Genomic DNA, 7,598 nt, shown 5'->3' with positions numbered 1-7,598 from the left:
AGGCTTTGCTATTTGAAGTATGGTCCTGGGAACAGAATAGACTTCACTTGGGGGATTTCTTTTTAGGAATACAGGGCCCCAGGCCACCCCAGACCTACTAAACCAGAGCCTGCATTTTAACAAATCCTCAGGTGATTTCTGTGTTTATCTGAGAGTCACCGCACTGGGCTGGGCTTTTCATGAAGACAGAGGAGCGTATGTGAAATGCTCATAGTCGTCAAGGCCCACGTGCTGTGTTGGCATCGTTGCTGCCCAAAGTGCACGTAAGGACCAGCTCTGCTGGCTTTACCCGACGTAGGGGACATCCGAGAAGCTCGGATGGATTGAGCGGTTTTCCTTTGGCCCAGGGGTATTCGTAAGGGCCTCGGGCCCCCCTTGATTTCACTCGACTCCTTCGTCTCCAGGTCTTGACCCTAATGGGAGAGCAGGAGTCAAGAGCCTCTCAGTATGTCTGTGCCACTGTGATCAGTGAATGACACAGCCAGTTAACGAAAAGCCGGGTCCTAGTGAAGGGGGCAGAAACACCAGAGACTGAGCAGGGCTGGGGGGCGGATGCTCCCCACAGCGGCTGGGCGTCGTGTGGAGAAAGTGTGAGACCGTCAGTGAAAATAGAGGGGTTTCCCCCCGCCCCCGGCACCGACGCTCCTCAGATTCTCACTGAACGTGATTTCTCTCACCCTTTCTGGGCCTCAGCTTTCCCATCCGAAAAAACAGAAATTCAGACCCACCTTCTCTCCGTTATAAGTTGCTTTCTTTGGAAGTCGTGGCATGAGAATTTTCCGTCACCGCGTTGTTCAGAGGCTCGGTCACGTCCCTAGTGAGGATACTGCTGGGGCGAGTCTTCATGCGGAGGATCGCAAGTTAAATTTCTCTATTTACAGGGCTTTTTTCTAAACTCAGCCTTCTAGCTCCTTTTGGGAGGCTGTGACACTTTGGGACTGATTCCTAGAAATGATTTTTATAGAGCTGTAATAATATATGATAATGAAAGAGCCTTAAGTGCTCACATTTTAGAAACTGTGTAATAAAACACTCCCTCCTACCTGGATTCATTATTTCCAAAATAAGTATTTTATCGCACAGCTCTTTAGTTCTTCATCTCCTGAGCAGTAGTCAGGCAGATCAATAAGCGGGAGTGATAACCCGGCTGTGCTGGGCACGCTGAGCTGGATGCACCTCCCTAGGGGTCCCTGGCTTTCTGACGCTCGTCTGGAGATGTGGGAAGGGGATGGAGCCCTTTGACCCGGAGCCAGAACGAAACTGGAGGCAGTTAGTCCCTTCACGGAGAGAAGAGGGTGACTTCTCTCATAAATGGCTTCTACAACTTCTCAATTGTGTGACTGGGTTGGGAAGATGATGTGTCACTTGCAAGCTTATGAGTAGAAGAGAGGTGAAGACGTGAGTGGAAAAAATCATCTATATAAGAAAAAAGGAATTAGTGGCAAACCAATTAAGTTGGGCTGATTCTGAAAAAGAATTTCTGACTTGGTGCCATGTTCTGGAATGAAGTCAGATGGCACATTAGCTACTAAATCTTTTTATAGCTATTACTAGAGGGAACAAATTAGAGGTGGCTTTTAGGAAGGAAAAATAATTCTTAATGTAACATTATCAGATCGAGACTCACTTCGCTTTACCACAAGAAAATGACCTTGATCAGGTGGTGTGGCGTGAATAAGATGTTCACTTTGGGAAGGTTGGAAGGATTTGGATGATAGACTTTTTGTGGAGACTAGAAGATGGAGTACTGTGCAATGTTCTCTGATTTTTGCACCAACAAGGCATATGCATTGCCCAGCATGGAGTTAGGCCCTATGGGAATGAGAAGCAAGAATACGGGCTGGAAATGCTGTGAGGACAGGATCCACTGTGGTGGGGGCTGGGAGGGAGGAAGAAGGGGTGGCCTAGTGGTCCCCCAAATAGTCCCAAGGTTTCCCTTCACTTCAGAGTCCTCACATTCTGATTCCTGATGCTTCTGGAATACGCTGCTCATTTCTCTATAGATTTTTCCCATTTTTGAATGTATATGCTTTTATTGGCTTCCCCACATTGCAACAGAGATGCTGTGATGATCATCCTAAGAAACCCTAAAGGACAATCAGAGGGAAAAGAGTGTCAGAATCATGAAAACATCTAGTTTTTTTCAGGGCCTGTTTCTGGTCCTACCATGGCCAGCTGGTTTACCAGCCTTGCTGGCCTCGCTTAGGTCCACTTCTGAAGAGCGTCCTTCCACCATGCAAGCCTGTGCTCGGCTCTCTCCTCGGCTCCACTCAATCCTACGTGGCTGACACCACCACCCAGAACCACTGTGCCTTCCTCAAAGAAACTGATACCAAAAGCCCACAGGTCAAGCTCAGGTCCCGTCACCTTTAGACTGGAGACACTCTATATTTGACTTCGCATGGCAGTGCCATGGTGGTAGATGCTGAGGACCGAGTCCTGGGAGACCCTGGATCTTGTCAGGGGACCCTTTCCCACCTCGGCCCCCACCATTTTAGGCTTAGCAGTGGGTTTTGATCGACCTGACCTTCATCAGAACATCAATGACAGTCCCAGGAGAACAGAGTTGTGCGAGCCTGACTCCGAGGTGCACATTAGCTTTGGACCAGCATCGTCTGGCTAGCTGTCCTGGGGCTGGAGCTCCTGTGTGTCTGGACTTCCCCGCTCTGCGCAGTGCGTTCAGGATGAGCCAGTAGAGACCTCACGCTGGTACTGCATGCAAAGCTTTCTGACAGCCAGTGCTCACATCAGCCTCATGGTGTCTCATTTTACAAATGGGAACATATGTTGGCCATGGGTGATGGATGTGCAGGACCAGGGTCCGGGAGGCCCCTGGTAGACCAGCCATTAACCCTTCAGTTGCCGGATGAGGCTGGGACCCCTGAGGTGGGTATTAGTCCTGATAGCCTGGGATACATAATATAAAGCACGGTGCCTGCACACCGTGAGTGCTCAGTAAGTACGGGAGGTTGTCCTCATATATTATTACCAGAGTCATCTCTGTCCCTCCTCCCTTCTTCCCTCCCTCTCTCCTTACCTTCCACATATATTTTAAAGACTTTTCTGTGCCCAGCCTTGGAGACACACAGATGACAAGTTTGTCTTCAAAGAGATTACCACCTAGTCAAGGAGATGGGGAAGCAAATGTCTCTGATACAGTGTCGGGAGGGAAATGCTAGAGATGGGCATCGGAGCTGTGGAAGCCCCACGGCGGGGACCTCATCCAACCTGGGGTAGGAGTGGATTCAGGGGGACCCCTCCTGGAGGGAACAAGCATTAAATGAGGCTTGGGGAACAAGTGGGGGATTAACAGGTAGAGATAGTAACTTCTAATCGTAAAAAAACGAAACAACCCAAAGCCTTCAAGGACCATCCACGTTCATTATGCTAAGTGAGATAAGTCAGTTGGAGAAGGACAAATTCCACATGATCTCACTTACGTGTAGAATCTAAAAAACGAAAACAAAAGTCATGGAGTATAAAATAACGCAGTGACTTTGTTAATATCACTGGATTATGTATTTGAAAGTTGCTAAGAGAGTAGATTTTAAGTTTTTATCACAAGAAAAAAATTGTAACTGTGTGGTGATGGACATTAACTAGACGTATTGTGGTCTTACTGTAGAACATTTTGTAATATATATAAATATCTAATTATGTTGTACAGCTGAAACAAATAAAATGTTATATGTCAATGATATCTCAAAAAAAAAAAAAGAGGCAATACAATTTTTCAGGGACTAGAGACCATATGTAGTTTTCAGATATGGCCTCGGGGTGGCAGGAGAAGCCCAGAATTGGGTGTGCATCTCTACTCCAGGAGCCTTAAAAGAGGCTCCACTTGGGGCAAGAGCTTTTGTGAAGAGAGGCCAGGGCCCTGGGAGAAGCCAAGGGGAGGGAGGTGTTGGCCCCAAAGCTTGTGTAGTGGGGCAACTCCATCCCGGAATTAAATTTAATTAATTAATTAATTAATATTATCATTATTATTTTTTTAGGTGAGGCAACCCTTGGTTGACCTCACAGATTGCAAGGACCTTGTCAGTTTATAATCCCTTATTTTTTATTTTTTACGCCTACAGCACCTGGTCTTCCTAACTGGTTTCCCATCTGAGTACTAACCAGGCCCGATCCTGCTTAGCTTCCGAGATCAGACAAGATCGGGCTTGTTCAGGGTGGTGTGGCCGTAGATCCATTCTGGAATTTTAATTGCTTCCTTAACTGAGGAGAGAATAATTTCTCCCCTGAGAAGGACAGTGGTTGAAAGGAAAATAAAGGTATCGAAAACATTAAGGAAATGGAGCCTAATTTGGCCTCTTTTGCTTTGGAAGCTAAAAGTCCAAATAGTGTTGAAAATAGATTATTCTACCGAAGAGCTATAAAAGGAGCAATTTGGGGGGATGGGTGATAAAGCTAAGGGAGGTCGCCTCATATTTTCGTACCGGGCATGTGATCTGGGTGAATGATCCCCTCCTCTGGGTGGGCTGAGCAGGAACAGACAGACATGTGATGGAGGGTAAGTGCTGGGTTTTAGGTAAAGGGTGAGGCTGCACCTACTCCATGGTGATGCCCTTCGTGGAGCCCCAGGACAAACACGAAATCATGTCTGGCAGGGTGCTAGAGTCCAGCCAAAGAACTTTCCTAAATTGCTTGTCCCAACTAGGAGGGCCTGCTGTAGAACTGGGAGCTAGAGTTGGGGGTGGGTGGATTATGGAGCCAGGATGATGAGAATAAGAAGACACGATGGGTGGGAGAAAAGGCTGAGAAATGCCTTGAGCAGTGGGTGGTGGCTGGCGGCCAGCATTCAGTGTTCCCAGTGGCATGAACTGTGGACGCTCCAGAGCCACGTAAAAGCCCATTACAGGGCAGGAACTGGATTTAGAGATTTTCCAAGTGGTCTTAAATAGCTCCAGTTATTTCTGAAAGGTTCAGATTCTGTGTGGAGCCCCTGGTCCCACCTCGACAATGTTCAAGGACTGAGCACTGTCACTGCCAACTTGTTCCAGCAGAAAGGTATCTTCGGCGATGGCAGCTCCGGAATTTCGGTGGACAGCAGTCTAGCTCTATAAGTGGGGTCCCTGGGAACTTGCTGGAAATACAGATACTTGGATCCCTTACCAGATCTGCTGAATCAGAAACTCTTGGGGCAGGTCTCAACGATCTGTATTTTAGCCAATTCCGCCGGCGATTCTGATGCGTGGCAAGGTCTGAGAACCCCCCTCTCGTCATGGTGCTGGTGACGGAGGCAGGGGCAGACGCCAGGATGCAGAGCAGTGCGGTGCTTGTATTTATTTTATGTATCACAGAAGAACATGGTCAGCAGTTTTCTATAGCCACTTGTAATTACATATGCAGAAGACAGAGCAAGTCTTATCAAAGAATAGTAACCTGTTCCACCATCTCTAAACTCTGGTTTTCATCATCACATAATTGTGCTTCAGAATCACAGACAATTACTCCCCAGTGTGTGTTCACCCAAGATTTATCTGTTTGACCACGAGGGTCTCTACTGCTTTATCTTTCTTCTTTTCTCCATTGCTTTCATCCAATATGGTTATTAGTCAAACGAATCTGCTTGATTCAGTAAGCAGTATTGTCAACCCATTATCGGAGATTCGAACAGTTTCAAGTTAGGCTAGAACTTTAAAATGATCCAGTCCAAGGCTCAGCACTTCGTGTGAACTTGAATCCTCTCTGTGACGTCCCTCTAAGGGGTGAACTCTCTTATAGGAACACATCCAGTGAGGAAAACTCACTTTGGCCTGGAAAGGGGTCATGGTCATGGTCATGGTGAAGGACTGGAGAGAGAGAGGAAGAGAGCAAGAGAGAGAGAGCGTGTGTGTGTGTGTGTGTGTGTGTGTGTCTTGGGGGAACTGAGATTCACTCTGCTTTTCTCTTTTTGAATGTATATGATCAAGTCTTTGAATATGTCCACTGTAGCACTTGGTCCCCAATATGTTAGCCACTGGTCCTCTAGTGGGCTGTCCGATGATACTGTAAGTGGCTTCTAGTAACCTGTGGATGATTTGTAACCCAGATGTCAGCCGGAGGCTTTGGCGCATTGAGATCTGGGTAAACAGACTCAAATTGCTACTGCACGCACTCCTTGGAAGTTCAAAGCCATCCTCAGTGATTCCTTGAATACCTGACATGACCCAATGTTCTCCTTGCCCTGATCTTCTCCCTCTGTTGATTGCTTCCCTCTCTATGCCCCCGACTATCTGCTCTGGCACAGGCTCAGCTATGGGAAAAGCCCCCCTTTTTTCTCTTCTGGAGTCACTAATGTTTGTTGGTCGAAGCAGAACTTGACTGAAGATTAGGGGTACCCAGGGGAGATCACAATATGCAATTGTGTGCGCACGATTTAAATTCATAGTTTTGTTCTCAACAGCCCTTCCCACCAGCAATGATTTTTTTAAAGACCACTTTGCCCCTGCAGTTCCTGACCTACCGCCCTCGACCTTTCTCTCTCTCCCTTCTTTATTGTTCACCCTTTATTTCCATTTCCTTCTTAGGAAGGAAAGGATACTCCTCCCAGTTTCTCATGTAGAGCTCCTTGACCACCACATTAGATGCTCTGGTATCTGCTGACACCCTCAGCATCTCACCTCTACTTTCAACTTTTTTTTTTTCTACGTACAGACTAATTTCTTCTTCCTTAATGGGAATTATGGTCCAACCCGTTGCTATAAGAACACATATTTATTCCTTGCTACATGTGCATAAGCTTACACAATTTAAAAAAATGTGTTTAGAAATTTTTTTTTGTGTAACGTGACCTCAACGGAGAGGGCGTGGAAAACAAGGGTTGGCTACTGCATGCCAAGCACCTCCTCCCTCCCCTCTCAGTGATACTCCTTTGAATAAAATTAGGATGAAGTTTCTGGTTCCAGTGAAAAGTGGAATAGGATAACCTAAAACCCTCCCATTTTTTATAAGCATGTAGAAACGCTGAGTAAAATATTTTAAAAACGACTTTAAAATGCATAGTTAACTTTGCAATAAAGAAAGGGATCTCTGCAGGTGGCAGAAATGAAGGAGGAATTTAATATCAGTACAGCAAACTGCAAACACGCCTGCTGATTCTGCAGCTCTGCTATATAGGTGAGGTGCCACTAAGTCCATGGGATCTAGTACTGTATGTCTTAACATCCACATGGGAAAAAAGAGTTAAGGCCTTTGGCTGTGCAGGGTGCGGAGTTGAATCTGAGGCTTTTGCCTGAACTTGGACTCTTAAAACATATGGCAGATCGCATCTTCCAACAACGTTTGCAACTATATTTCCCATCCTACATGCTCTTCTTGCAATGTGATATCGACAAACCTCCCACTGAGATGTGAAACCTATGTTATCTCCCTTTGAATCTGGGTGGCTTGGAATTTTGGCAGAAATGACACTATGTGACTTGGGATGTTAGATCATCAGAGGTGATGCAGCTTCCACCTGGGGCCTGTTGGGATGCTCATCCTTGGAACACGATCTTCGTGCCGTGAGGAAACAGTGACACCATATGGAAAGCCCAACACTGAAACCTTTTCCAAAGTGCTGGTTTGTGAGCAAAATAAATGGTTGTTGTTTGAAGGCACTAAGTTATGAAGCA

General features: G+C 46.4%; 1 pseudogene; it reads right to left on the bottom strand.

Annotated features, from left to right (window-relative positions):
- Window positions 1-4,070: 4,070 nt before the first annotated feature.
- Window positions 4,071-4,189, bottom strand: LOC111741278 (annotated as a pseudogene).
- Between the last annotated feature and the right edge of the window lie 3,409 nt (window positions 4,190-7,598).

The sequence above is a fragment of the Pteropus vampyrus genome, unplaced genomic scaffold, assembly GCF_000151845.1.
Source record: "Pteropus vampyrus isolate Shadow unplaced genomic scaffold, Pvam_2.0 Scaffold75, whole genome shotgun sequence".
In the NCBI taxonomy this organism is placed as follows: Eukaryota; Metazoa; Chordata; class Mammalia; order Chiroptera; family Pteropodidae; genus Pteropus; species Pteropus vampyrus.
The sequence above is the reverse complement of the archived record's forward strand: the minus strand, read 5'-3'. Positions and strand labels throughout refer to the sequence as shown.